The sequence below is a fragment of the Lycium ferocissimum genome, chromosome 11 (assembly GCF_029784015.1).
Source record: "Lycium ferocissimum isolate CSIRO_LF1 chromosome 11, AGI_CSIRO_Lferr_CH_V1, whole genome shotgun sequence".
Lineage (NCBI taxonomy): Eukaryota > Viridiplantae > Streptophyta > Magnoliopsida > Solanales > Solanaceae > Lycium > Lycium ferocissimum.
In genome coordinates, this window is record NC_081352.1 from 54,183,916 (window position 1) to 54,199,945 (window position 16,030).

The window sequence follows — 16,030 nt, forward strand, 5'->3', positions numbered from 1 at the left end:
GGCTTGCCCATCAGTTTGCGGATGAAATGCCGTGCTAAGCTTTACTTGAGTACCCAAACCTTCTTGGAAAGATTTCCAGAATTTAGATGTAAATTGTGCTCCTCTGTCAGTAATAATGGACACCGGAATACCATGGAGTCGCACTACCTCCTTAAGATATAACCTTGCATAATCTTCTGCTGAGTACGTGGTTCTGACTGGAAGAAAATGAGTTGCTTTCGTGAGTCTGTCCACGATCACCCATACAGAATCATATTTACTTCGGGAATGAGGTAACCCCACAATAAAATCCATGTTGATCACTTTCTATTTCCAAGTAGGGATTTCCATTGCTTGCAATAACCCTCCTGCTTTTGATGTTCAATTTTCACTTGTTGACAGTTTGGACATTGAGCTACAAATTCTGCTATGTCTTTCTTCATTCCATCCCACCAATACATTAACTTGAGATCATGATACATCTTTGTTGCACCTGGATAAATATAATACCGAGAATAATGAGCTTCTTTTAAAATTCGACGACGTAATTCTGTAACTTTCGGAACACATAGCCTGCCTAGATATCTAATAATTCCATCTATAGAAGCTTCAAATGGAGACTTCTCTTTTTCATGAAATGTGTCTCTATAGTGGCTCAACTGAGGATTTTCATATTGACACTCTTTTACCTCCATATCTAGGGATGAGACAATTGGATTATTAATACCAATTCTCGCACTACCTGAGTCAATTAAACGAACTCCAAGATTAGCTAGCTGGTGGAGTTCACGACTTAACTCCTTCTTCTCCGGAGGAGCTTCACATAGGCTACCCATTGATCTGCGGCTAAGCGCATCAGCTACTACATTTTCCTTCTCGGGGTGGTATAAAATACTCACATCATAATCTTTCGCAGCTCTAACCACCGCTCGCCGTAGATTTAACTCCTTCTGCTTGAAAATATATTGAAGACTCTTGTGATCTGTGTAAATATCAACGTGAACACCATACAAGTAATGTCTCCACATCTTTAATGCATGAATAACTGCAGCTAATTCAAGATCATGAGTCGGGCAGTTCTTTTCATGTTTCCGCACTGCCTCAAGCATAAGCAATGACCTTACCGCATACCGCATCAATACACATCCTAACCTAATGCCGAAGCATCACAATATACAAAAGATAACCATCCGTCCCTTCCGGGAGTGTCAAGTCCGGGGGTCAAGTTAACTTCGTCCTTCAACTCTTAGAAGCTGCGTTCACAAGCATCATTCCACTGAAATTTAACTGACTTCTGGGTTAGCTTCATCAATGGGGCCGAAATAGAGAGAGGAAAACCCTTCCACGAATCTTCTATAGTAACTCGCCAATCCCGGTAAAAACTACGGACTTCCGTGGGCGTTGTAGGCCTTGGCCAAGTTTTCAGAGCTTCAATTTTCTGAGTATCCACTCGAATGCCATCATCTGTAATAACATGACCCAAAAATGTCACAGAATTCAGCCAAAACTCGCCCTTTGAAAATTTTGCATACAATTCTCGAGTTCGAAGAATTCCAAGAACAATACACAAATGGTCTGCATACTCTGATTCTGTCCGAGAATATACCAGAATATCATTAATGAACACGATCATGAACAGATCTAAGAGAGGCCTGAATACATTATTCATCAAATTCATGAATACTACCGGGGCATTAGTTAACCCAAATGACATCACCCGGAATTCATAATGGCCATATCTCGTTCGGAAGACTGTTTTGGGGATATCTTCTTCTTTAACTCTCACTTGATAATAACCTAACCTCAGGTCTATTTTGGAGAACCACTTGGCACCCTGTAATTGATCAAACAAATCATCGATTCTCGGGAGAGGATATTTATTCTTTATCGTCACCTTATTCAACTGCCTATAATCGATACACATCCTTAAAGAGCCATCTTTCTTCCTCACAAATAGACTGGTGCTCCCTAAGGTGATGAACTAGGCCTAAAGAACCCTTTTTCAAGTAAATCCTTCAATTGTACCTTTAGCTCTTTCAATTCTGCAGGGGCCATTCGATAAGGAGGAATAGAAATAGGCTGGGTGTCTGGCAACACATCAATGGCAGAGTCAATCTCTCTTTCCGGAGGAAGTCCTGGAAGTTCATTTGGAAAAATATCCGAAAATTCATTCACTACCGGGACGGATAGGAAAGTTGGTGGCTTTGCTTTGGTGTCATGAACTCGGACTAAGTGATAAATATAGCCCTTGGCTATCATCTTTCTTGCCTTAAGGTAGGAAATAAACCTACCCCTTGGAGATGCTGTATTACCCTTCCATTCAAGCACGGGCTCTCCCGGAAATTGAAATCGAACTACTTTCATTCGGCAATCAACATTAGCATAACATGAGGCCAATCAATCCATACCCATAATCACATCAAAATCTAGCATTTCCAGCTCAACTAAATCAACTTTAGTCTTGCGGTCACATATCACAATTACATAATTTTTATATACTTGTCTAGCTATCACGGGATCACCAACCGGAGTAGATACCTCAAAAGGTTTAATTGGCTCGGGTTTCACCCCAATACGACCAGCAACATGCGGAGTAATATAAGATAAGGTAGAACCCGAATCTATCAATGCATATACGTCATGGGAAAATACGGATAATATACCTGTAACCACATCTAGGGAGGACTCAAGATCAGGTCGTCCGGCTAAAACATAGATACGGGGCTGAGTGGCTCTTGAAGTAGACGCTTCCCCTCTGCCTCTACCTCAACCTGCTGGAATCTGGGGAGTCTGCCCTATCGGGCGCACAGAAGAAGAACCAGCCGCTGAACTCCAACTCTACCACTCATCGACGGGCAATCTCGCATCATGAGCCCAACCTGGCCACAGGCATAGCAAGCATCTGAACCTCAGTGACACTGGCCAGAATGTAATCTACCGCACTGTCTACATCGCGGCACTGGTGGTCTCCTCTAGCTATAATCACCCCCAAACTGGGAACCTGAAGCTCTCGAGCTCTGACCCTGCCCTGAATGAATGGAGCGGTTAAATATCCTACCTACAAATCGTGGTGGTGCACTAGTTGCCGACTGGCCTGAGTGTCTAGGATATGACTGCCTCGATCCCCCTCTATAGTCGCTACCTGCACCCATAGATCAGGCCCTCTTGCTTTGCCCTCTATCAATATCACGCTCGCCCCTTTGTGGGTGTTGTTGCCCTTCTAAGTTCTGGGTATGGTCCTGAATATGGGAAATATCCATCCCATTTTGTAATTAAGCCGTTAAACAATCTTTAAATAAATGTGGCCCTAAGCCACTCACAAATCTGTGCACTCTATCTCCCATGTCGGCCACCATAGTCGGAGCATATCTAGCCAATGAATTAAATGGAAGGCTATACTCTCGGGCACTCATATGTCCTTATTTCAAATTTAAGAATCTATCCGCTCCAGCTCGACGGGCCTCGGGTGGCAAATAGTGGCGGATGAAGGCATCTACAAATTCTTGCCAAACTGGAGAAGGCGCATTCTCTTTTCTTGATGATATCCAATTATTATACCATAAAACTACCACATCCAGGAGTCTATAAGATGCCAACTCCATAGATTCAGTTTCGAAGGCATGAATAATCTTCAATGTTCTCAACATTTCATCAATAAAACTTTGCGGGTCTTCATCCGGCTTTGACCCAAAAACTCGAGGATTCAAACTCATGAAATCACGGGCTCTAGTACTAACCGCCATGTCACTTGAACCGTACCCCGCCGTGCTCGGGCGGAAACTAACTCGCGTCAATAGATGAATAGCCTCGTCACTTGTTGACCCGAAGTAACCTGGGAGGAACTGGAGGCATAGTGAGCTTCGGAGTCGAAGCTCCCTCTTGTTCTTCTAAATTAGGCGGGGTAGGAGAGGTGTTAGATGGAGCCTCATTATGTGATTCACCCTCTTCTACATTCATTGGCTGTTCCCTTTCTACCCGTCTTTCTATCGTAGTCTTGCCCTTCTGGGCGGCTGTAGCTTTTCTCTTTACCGGCATCTCTGAAATCATAACACACTATTAGGGAGGAGAAAATCTTATAACATGGCTCTATCACACGATTTCATAAGAAGAGGAATGGTCATTTTTCCTAAATGCCCAGTAGCCTCCTGTTTATTAGTGTGGCGCGCAACACACCATAAACAAGACTCTACTAGACACGGCTCGTAGACACTTCCTAGGACTGAACTGCTCTGATACCACTTTTTTCACGACCCGACTAAGGGCCATGAAGGGTACCCGGGGCTAACCACCGAGCACCACTCATTCTGTTACTCATCATACTCTTTCTGCGATCGTTCATTAATCTCATGCTTATAATCATAGGAAAACCATTTCCATTTTGAAACATATTTACCTTTATATACATAAGCCCTTCGGCTATCAAAATATTATACATACCATAAGGACATCGTGAGACCATACTACCCACACATACGTATCTACGAGCATCTATTAGAGTACTAGACATATGGACGGGACAGGACCCCGCCGTGCCCAAAATATATGTATACAAAAATATAAGCAATGGCACCTCCGGAACAATGGAGTGCTCTCAAAGTCTGCTGATAGCTCCTATGAATCTGGATCACCTCCCTGTTCACCCGTGGGCATGAACACAAAGGTTGTCAAAGCAAAGGAACTCGACAAATATTGTACCGAGTATGTAAGGCATAAACAATAACAATACATCAATGAAACAAGGGATATCAAACGAAGAATAATCTATCGGGTCGTCAATTTTTAATAGAAATAATGCATGCTGACTTACTTCATAAACATCATCATCATATCATGTATGCATATATATATATATATGTATAAGCAACCTGACTATATAGGTACGGTGTAATCATCATTAGCCTGCGTCCAGGCCTCCCGCGTCCGGGGAAACCATCTCATGCCGCCCACTAGTGGTGTTTGCCCATGCCATCTAGACATGGTGTATACGCTGCCCGCCTTAGCGGTGTCTGCCCGGCCAAATAGGCGCGATGTAATATCATCATCATGTACTCATCATAATGCATACATAGAAACACAAAGATAACTATACTTTATCGGGGTGACATAAGGTCGTGAACCCCCGATTCCATCATGGAGCATTCATAAAGTTCTCCGCCTCACCTTGAAGGAATTAGCATATAAGGTGAGTGTATACAATGAACAACATCAATGGATCGTAGTTAGAATCATTAGCTTGAGGATCTTTAGACTTAACTCATTATCATCACTATCATGCTCATAACATATCTCGTTTCTCTACCTCATTCGGGGGCTCTTTATAATCATAGACTCATAATTGCCGGAATGTAAGAAGGTCATGGGAAAAATAGGAGAATTCATTCCATTGGAGTCATGCCTTAGAAGGAAAAGACTAGCCTCACATACCTTTTCGTTTAGCTATTCTATCACTTGATCGTTCTCCTTCAACGCTCACGTTTCTACCTTCAAGAGAGTTCGTATTATCGTTAGCTAATCAATTACATGAACATGCTCAATTAAAGCTAGAGAAAATTGGGCCGCATTTCCTTTGTTTATACAACTTTCCTCATACCATATATCAACTCCCAAACATCTATAATTACATGCACAACACCATAAGCAATAATCTTCATACACCTACATTATCCACATTTCACAATTTCGCTTCCATTCATCCATAATCATGGTCATAGTACTCTGATATGTTTTCTCAAATATAATGCTTATCCCATGATCTTAATGTCATTTATAACATACTTATAATCACAACATATCAAGAATCATGACTCATTTCAAACTACTACTAAAAAATGCCACTATTCTCATAGTCATGACCCATTTCCTATCTCCTTCTACAACCCAAGTCTTTCAACCTATCAATACCTTAAAGAACATGGAATGATCATAAAACTTACCTTAGATAGTGTGGGAATAAGCCTTGAGTGGAAATACTTCACTTGAGCCAAAACCCTAGTTCACTTCTAATGGGATTTCTTGACTTGGATGAACTCCAATGAGTTTCTTATACTTGATTTCCTTGGTTTGATGAAGTTGATCATAAAACTCTCTTGAGTTCTTGTGGAAGAAGGATGGAGAGCTTTCTAGAGAGTTCTTGAAGTGGAGTGAGAAAATGAAATGAAATAAATGAGGTTGAGGTCCCTTATATCAATTTTAAAATCTGTCCCGACTCGGTTTCACGGACCAACATACGGTCCGTATCTTTTATATGGACCGTATGTCTGGCCGTATCTTTGGTCCAGTGAGGGCTGCCATTCTGGGCAGAACATACGGCCAGTATGTTATATACGGTTCGTATGTTGGACCGTATATTGCCCAGCTTTCCGAATTTCGTTCTCGTCGACTCGTTTGATCTCCAATCCTTATGGAACCTTCTTAGCACTTGTTTAACACCTCATTAACAATCTAAGGGATGTTATAACTCTTCTTCAATACATCATTAAGTCATCACTAACTCGTCACTCGTAAATCCTTTCCGATACATAACGTATACCTTGCCTTTCTTGGCAAACTTTCTTCTCTTACCTCGAATGTCTTTGAAATCTCAATTAGGATCATCAAATGCTATTTCTTACTTATAAAAACATCGTATACTTCACGCCCTTTGTTATTCTATTCACTCTGCATCAACGGAAGATTTTTCGAGGTGTAACAGAAAAAATGGTGGAGGCCTTCTTTCTTCAACAGGGGACTCTCGGGTAGCATTAGCAGCTTTATTTCGCACTAATTCTCCTTAAATATGGGTGATTTTTTCAAACATCATTTTCATGACATATTCAGTAGGTGATGATTCGGGCAGAGGCGATTCTCTGAGAGCGATGTAGTACGGGTAGTTTCGTTCTCCGAAGTACCAATCATTTTCTCTTTGCCTTTGTCTTGTAGGGATAAGGATACTATTGTAGCTTTAGACCTTCTGAAGTATGCCAGTGTGAACACAAATCAACTTCTCTTTCTATGAAAAAAGAATAACTTAAAGGCAAACAATGTTAGTTCCATCAAATAATGGAAAGAAAAACAAGATATCGCATATAAACGGCGGTTTAATTATTTAGCACATAAATGGTCATATGTTTGATTTAAATGCTTAATTGATCTCTTGTACCGAGTTTTGGGTGCTTGGGCTTTGTATGAGTGAGGGGAATATAATATTTAATATATAGGGATCGAGTCTTACGTAGACTGCCTACGTATCCCTCCGCGGGAAGTCAGACCCTTTCGTAGTTCGGTTTACATAAAAATAAACTTAAACCTACCTGCGACCAGGCCTGATAGAGGCTTCCTGCGTATCCCTCCTTGGGACATCAGGTCGACACAGTTCCGTTTACACAAAATTGGGGGGGGGGGGGGGGAGGGGAACAAATCCGCGTTAAATATAAAAAATGGGATCCCCCTAAAACTACCCAAAAGAGACCTTTCTTTTGAGGTTAATATAGGTTGTTTGTTTGTTCAACCTTTCCTACCCCTAAGGCTCCCAAATCCTAATACTGAGAAGGGAGCACCAACTTAAGGGCGCCCTTGTAGACCAAATTTTCCAACTCAAACTTGAATGCATCGCATTCTTCTATGTCATGCCCTAAAGCTCCAGAATGATACAGACACATTTTGCGGTGGCCAACTCCTCTGGTTTGGGCCCTTCTGGTTCTGATAGGGTTAATCTTCCCAATACTGATCAATTTATAGAAGATGCTGGCATAAAAGTCCCTGAATAATGTGAAGTCGTAATGCCAAATACGAGTGTTCTAGGTAATCCCTTCAGTTGGGATGATGTTGTCATGGACCAATAGTGAATGTGGCCCCACATCTTGGTGATGCTTTTCTCATCTATCAACCTGATGAGTCTCCTTTTGAAGGCTAAGCATTCATTGAGGGTATGCCCTGCCTGATCTTGGTGATAAGGGCATCTCTTATGTGCGAAGACCGGAGGGCAAAGCGGCAACTTGTCGAAGCAAACACTAACTATTCCTTTGCTTCGGAACTTGATCATCATCTCCTCATTCGTAACCTACTGATGCGAGACTCGGTAGGGACAATCCAATGCTTTGACCGTAATAGCCCACCATTCGGGTGAAGCTGGTCGAGCATACTTCATTTGCTCTATGGTCTCCTCCTTAGGTCTTGATAACTCAGGAGAAGCTCCTTCCCCTTTGGGGCTCAACAGTACAACAGAGGTTTCTTCCCTTTTTATGCTTGAGGGTGCAGCGGAGGCAGCCTCCTTTGATAGCCATGTGGGCTTCTGTGGGTCCGACTCCATTTCTTTTTCCTTGGACTCTTCCATTATCGGGATGTACTGGAGAAGAATTCCTTTTCCCTTGTCAAGGGTATTTTCTCCTTGAGCTTCGACAGGTTTTTCAGGCGAACTTTCCACCGAATCCAATAACTCGTCCGCCTCCTTAATCATGGTCTTTACTATCCGGATCTGCTTTTCGAGATCTTGAATCTTTCGTAGCAGCGAAACCTATTCTTCCTCATGACCTCAAGCTCAGGTGCAGTCTTATTGTTCATCTTCAGGTTCTGAGAAACTCGTTAGGCTTAGTGCTGGTATTTTTCTTTCATTGTTTTCCTTTGGGTCAGTGGACAGTACTCGAGGCCAATTGAGTATTTAAATGAAACATATGGAAGAAAATAAAGTCACACAAAGCAGTTCATAAGATTATACTACGCGCGTTCTTAAGCATAACTAAACGTTTGAAACATAAATGTGCCATTTGAATCAAACCATTGCCCCATAATCATTAATAATAATATTCTTCCCCGCAGGGGTACAAAAGATAAAGTAAAGACAATGCATAAAAATAAATCAGCAGAAATGTCCTCCAGTAGTGGATGATGAAGCCCGATCCCTATCAGTCTTGGCTTTCTTTGCTTTCCAAAGGGTAGTCTGGATATGAAGATGGGCTGACGTCAAAGTCGCCTCCATAAGAAACCCTTTCTGTGTGAAGATCAGGGGAGCGACGTCATCTAAAATCTTTTTTGTTCGGTCGTCTAGCTCAACCAAACAATCATTGGTAAGCTCTAACTCATGCCTCAGACTTTCTATGACGGCATTGTCATGCTCACTTTTCTCCAAATACTTAGCATCCCTATCGTTGGCTCTCCTTTGAATCAAACGGGCTCGGATCTCGGCTTGCGAATCCTTGTCTTGGACACGGCTATAGAGAATAGGCCTAGGAGGAAGTGTGCCTTGCAAGTCGAGGCTCAACCAATCCTCATATTCTATGACACAACCCGGATGAAACCTATCTTCAGCTAAGGTATCGGGACCCTAAATCATGCAACCGTTCCGTTCTCGGACACAATCCAAAGCCCTTAATGGTCTAACAATGTCATAGTCGATGATTAAATCTCCCATGCCTCTAATCTGGGGTACGACTTGGGTTCTCCTAAATTGTCTCAGAATCCGGGCAAAAGCATAAGGGTGAATCTCTCAAATTCCCATAAGTGGCAAAAATGGACACTTTCTTCCCTTAACTACAACTTCAGTGGATACGAAGTCATGGACCATCCATTAAATGCTTTTTTCCTTCAATCTTGAGAAGGTGAATGTCCAACTTTGTCTACTTTGTTCTCTAAAGTTCGGGCGAAAATCCCGAAATCTATCTCTTTCAGCCAACTTACTCATGTGTTGGTCACCCCTAACCTTGACCATATGTTTGAGGATCTACCATTGTAGGAGTAAATTACAACCTTGGAAGTATTTGTAATGATTACGGCAGAGACTGTGGCTCGGTATAAATCGGCTAATATGATCGGGGTTATGTCAAAGTATTTGGTTTATTCTTTTTGGGTTATTCCGTAGAAGATGGCATGGGTGACCGAAATGAATCGGGTATCTATGGCTAAGGACAAATCTTTAAGAAAGACCATAGTTTTCAAAAAGCAGATGGCGAAAGCTAAGGGTTTGGTGGCCGTCCAGTCGGCATAAGTCTTAAATTCTCCGGGATATTCTACAAATCCATCCGGGCCAAAACCTTCTGTACAACTCCCTAAAGGGTATGGTGGGACCATGGGCCCAATTGGCATAGTCTAAAGAAAGCATCCTACAAATTTGGGAGTAGGTGGGTTTTTCCAGGATCAAAGCATTTTGGTCGGGTTTCTTTCTTCTTTTCAACCCCGAGTCTACGCTAGTCAATACATCCCTAAACTTCTCCGATTTGTCGGTGTCATTTCAATGTCATCCCCAAATTTGAAAACCATCCGGTCCCTATCCCAGAATCTAGTAATTACTTCTATCAGTTCCTTACAGCCGGTCATAGTCATGATGGATGTCAAATTTCCTAAACGACATGATATTTCCCTTTTCTCTTCCGGGGGCATTTGGCCCCACCAAATCTACAGCAACTCAGGTGTAGTCAGGACCATATCAAAACTCAAATTGATCGACATCTACAAAATAAAACCCAAGGTTAATTCCCCCCCCCCCTACACTAGGCAATGATTTCATTCATAGGCACATTTAAACGTTTCCAAATAGCACATAATATGATATACGGGTTTTTTCGGGTCATGGACCGTACTTGACATGGGGTAATCTCCTTATCGGGTTTGGATACGTCTAAAATATCCAAACCACCCAGTCTACTTCTCATTTGGATTTGGCTTAGCTCTACCTTAGGCTTATGCAAGAGTGATTTTTTCAAATTGACCTTGGACCCGAGCGGAGTACTCGGGGTGAACCGTTATCGGCCATTGGGTGATCGCACACCAACATAACGTTCAGTGTGTTCCAAAAAAAAAGGTGTTTCGAGATTTTAACTAAGGCTAGACTGCGATCCCGCGTGTCCCCTTTGAAACCATGCTTTTTGCTAGGAGTGGCGGAGTTTATGATATGATGCATGCTAATTTAAATTGCAGAAAGTAACAAATAAAGAAATAATTATAAAATAAACCCTATTATAATGAAACCCTTATGGTCAGAACCTAAAAAATCCCCAGCGGAGTCGCCATCTGTTACGATTTGCTTTTACGCGGGTTTAAGGCATAAAAGTAATCCGAGATTGTTGGTGCTCTAAATTGGATATTTAGTGTTTCAGAGTCACCACCTAATTTATTCAAAAAGAAAATTAGAAAAATCGGGTTAAAAGAGTTTTCAGATCGAGAAAATGTCTTTTGGACAAGAGTTCGAGGTAAGAGTTCTGGTGATCCCCCAGGGAAGGTTTTCAGCACCCTGGTATTAAGGATCCGTAGAATACGGTTAACCTACGAGCTTCACTGTAAGGTTTATTTATTTGCTTATGTGTTTAAAGTTTTTTCGCAAAAATATAGCATCTTTATGTTCATATTATCATGTATTTTTAAAAAAATTGACAAAAATTGCCCTTTAAATAAAGGGGTTTTGGTTTGAAAATCTACCCAAGTGTTCAACTCGTTCGTTTCCAAACTAGGACGCACCCGGAATCGCTTCCGAGTAGGGTCGCTACTATTCTTGTCTTAACGGAATGGGTTTAATACTTACAAGTTTTTACAATTATAAAATATGGGATATCATCAATGAACACTATCACGTGTTCATTGATTTTAGGGTGAGCTTCTTCCCATGCCAGGCAGCTCGAAGATCTTCTTGCTATGATGTCTTTTCTTACTCTGGACATTATGGTTGTTTATTTGTCAGACTTCATTCCTTAAACATGTTTTAGATTAGAGTCCTGCACGATGACTTTCGGATTTTGGGGATTTTGTAATAGTTAGAACTTCCTCACTTATTTCAGTATTTTATGGCATGACTTATTTTGTTCATTTGATGTTTGAATGAGTAATAACTGATTAGCTTGGTTAATATAAAATCGAATTTGAATGGATAGATGTCTTGTGTGTTGGTTCGCCCACTAGGATTTAGTTGGGTGCCAGTCATGGCGGGTTGGGTCGTGACAATTTGATGCTGATTCCTTAGGCTTTTGCGACTCTTCAAGTACTTTTGGTGTTACTTTTCTTGTGTTTATGTTGTTTCGTAGGATAAGATGTTCAGAGAGTATAACGGAGCAAAACAGGCCAAGGATGTAAGGGAGTATGACCTGCGAACCACAGGTCATGCTTGCGAGATGCAGATTAAACGCAAAAGGTGATAGCCATTTTGGAAAATTTGGGAAATTGGAAGCAGCACCTGTGAGACGCAGGTTCAACCTGCGAGTCACATTTGATGCCGCAGATGCTGCCACCCCCACAGTTAAATTGGCACAACTTGCTGAAGTTTGGCACAACCTGCGATTCACAGGTTGCACCTGCTACAACCTGCGGATCGCATGCTATGCATGCAGGGGTATTTTTGTCCAAAGCTAGTGCACATTTTTGGGATGTTATAAATACTCTCATAGGGTTTTGTAAAAAGGCATTCTCTATTTAGATTTGTTGTCTCTTAGTATTAAAAGCATTGAGTGTTGGTTGTTGAAGACTTTAAGAATCTTGTACTTTTGTCATCATCTTCCATTACCTTTGTAAGTGTTATGAATATTTACTTTACTCTTGTCTTTTATTTAATGAAAATGAATAGCTAATCCCACTAGCTAAGGTTGTGGGACCAAATGTGTTAGTTATGTGATTGGATTTTTGTATTCCAACTATATTTGTATTTTAAAAGGTGTTTCTTTAACTCTTCAAGCTTGAACTACTTTTAATGGTGGCCATCATTATTTGTGTCTAATTACTGAAAAGAAGGTAGAAGTTAGGAAAGAGTTAGATAGCAAGAATTTGGGGCATTAAACCTCATCTAATAGCTTGAGTTAAGAATAGGAAAGCTACTTGAAACTAAATGGGTGATCACATGTGTAACATTCTAAGGCTTGAAAAAGTTTAGTAATGAGATTTACCAATTTGGTTGAAGGACTTTTGGTAAAGTTAAGTAACCCATTGTTTACTACATTTAAACAAATAGATAAGTTGAATTGATACCCAGTTGCATTACTTTCCTTTGGAACCACAACCTTAGTCTTTTACCAATAGATTAAATTTCACAACAAGATTTCTCTAGCAATTAACGTGACAAACTTAAAATCAACTATTATTTATACCCCTTCCCTAGAATTATAGACTATTAGTTGGGCATTACACTTGCTAAGTACATTTCTTCATCGTATTCTCTTTGGGATTCGACCCCAACCTCATTCGGTTCTATATTTGACCAACGATCACTTTACTCCTAATTTAAGGGTGTAATTTAGGCATATCAAATTTTGATGCCGTTGTCGGGGAATACTGTCTAGAAATTTACCAATTAGTGTAAAACTCTACTTTTAGTTTTTATTTCTCTTCTTACTTTTTTATTGTTGATTTAGGTGAAATGACGGATACCGAATCCGATGATGGCATGGTGTAGGAGACTGGGAATGCAACCGCTATCCACTCACCTCAGGTTCAAGGGAACCCGAGTTTCTATGTCAATAACACAATGTCGCACTTGCTCAACACTAAGGGCCTATTCAGAGGTCTACCCACTGATGACCCGAATAGGCACCTCAAGAACTTTCTTAGGGTGTGTACCATTAACGTGCACCCGAGCGTCTCAAGTGAGATCATCAAGTTGAGGCTTTTCCCGTTCTATCTCACAGGGGAAGCTACCGCATGGTTGGATGGTCTTTCGACCGTGTCTATCACAACTTGGGCTGAATTGACTCAAGCATTCCTTAAGAAGTTCTTCCCTCCATCCCGGATGTTGCAACTCCGTGATGAAATCAACAACTTTGATCAACTTCCAAATGAGGCTCTACATGAAGCTTGGACTCGATTTAAAAAGAAAGTCAAGAGTTATCCAAAGCATAGGTTGCTAGATAGTGTTCTTCTCCAAACATTCTATCGGTTACTTAACTCGGTCAACAAGTCGGTGGCTAATAATATTGTGGAGGGGTCCGTTATGGACAATTCTTATGATGTGGTGCGTGCTCTCCTCGACAAATTGACCGAGACCAATGAATCTTAACATACTAGAGAGACGAAAGTAGTTGGAGGAGGTCCATCTAAAATAGAATTGTCTTGAGAGACAATCAATAAGAAAGAATAGAGAGATGAAACAATGGCAAAGTTGGTCACTCAAATAGAGTTTCTTACGAAGCATATGTTAGGAGGAAGCACTAAATGGGTGAATGCGGTAGGGTCTTGTGAAGGGGGACCTCAAGATGAGCAATGCTTTCAAATATATGATGAGAAGGCTAATTTTTTCAACAATCAAGCGGGGGGTTCCTGGCATAAGTACCAAAGCTGGGGGTTCCTGGCATAAGTCAAGGGAATCAAGGTTGGAACAAAGAGAAAGGAAACTCACAAGGGCGGGACAACAACCAAGGTGGTTACAACAACAATTACAACAATCACCGAAGCTCTAATCCTTATGTCCCACCCAAGGGATATCAACAAATCTCAAGCCAACTATCCACTAGTGATCCCGCTAGCTCGAAAATGAAGGACATGCCATCTAGAGTGTTCAAAAAGGTTGAGTCAACCGACGTCTTTTGTAGCATTGAGATTATCATTTTTGGGTCTCCATACCCAGCTAGGTGTAACTGCATAGTGAAATCTGCACCGGTAATATTTATGACCATTTTCACCACAGCAAAAACATTTTTGAGAAAAGTGTTCTTCAGTAATTGACTAGTTAGTCGACTCATCAGAGAAAGTTTTATTACTTCTCGACCTCTTATCAGTTGACTTGACATAACGAGTTGACTGATCAGTTTTGAAATGAGTGGTTGACTTATTGGGAGCAATTTTGTCACTGACAGGCTTTTTCCCAATTGAATTGTGGCTACGAGTCAACTGGTTAGACCTGACTTAACTATGACTGACAGATTTACGCAAACTATTAAGTTGTAGTTGCAAATCATGAACTTCTTCTTGAAGAAGATCTTTTTCGATTTCCCATACTTCTAATTTGATTTCCCAGTCTTTCTTTACTCGTTGTAATTTTTTATATTCATTAAAAACTCTATTTAAATCTTCCAATGTTTGATATAAGAGTTCTTGAGTTTCATTACATTTAGAGTAGGAACAAGGTCTTACCTCACTTGTTTCACCAAATGCAATGAAACAGATATTTTCTACTCCTTCATCATCATCTTCAAAAATTTCATCTCCACTCCAGCTGCTAAAGGCCCTTTGCTTTTGATAATTTCTAGATGGTCTTCTCTTTAACTCAGGACATTCAGATGCGATGTGTCCATACTTTCTGCATTCATAGCATTTTCCATCATTCCTTTGTTGGTCAGTTGAAGTTTTTCCTTTTTGAAAATTTGAACTTCCTCTTCTTTTATTTCTTTACCTTCTCATTTCTTCTACCATAGGTCTGGATATCATTGCAACTTCTTCGTCTTTGAAGTCATCATCAATTTCTTCAACTTGAGATTTGAATGCAACTACCTTTTTATTTTCTTCCCTTTGATGCCTATTGATCTGATTCTTCGCAAAAGTCATTAAATTTCCTCTTAGTTCATCATAAGTAAGTTTGTCCAGATTTCCATCTTCCAAAATAATAGCCTTGGTTTCCCAAGGCTTTGGTAAGCTTATGATAAGCTTTTTTACTTGTTGAGAGTTTGAGTACACAATTCCAAGAGACTTGAGTTCACAGATGATTTTACTTAACCTGGCAAACATTGATTCCATGTTTTCATCATCTTTCATCATAAAAGTTTCATAGTCATGTTGTACCGCATCGATTTTTTTTTCTTGGACTTTGGAAGTCTTTCGTAAGTCACGTCCAAGTTGTCCCACATTTCTTTGGTAGTTTCATAAGTTGAAATCTTTCCATATCCTTCTCCACTTACTACACAATAGAGCAGACTTATAGCTCTAGCATTTGTCGTAATAACTTCTTCTTGTTTCTTAGTAATATCAAAAGACTCCATATCAACCTTGGCTTTAGGATCCTTTGAGCCAGTAGTAGGAATAGGTTTTGGTCCTATTTTAATCATCAGCCATGCCTAATAATCAGTTGACTGAACAAAGATTTTATACCTTTCCTTCCAATGAGTGTAGTGTTCACCACTAAAGTATGGTGGTCTAGTAGTAGAATGCCCATCTTGCTACATAGCTCTAGGAA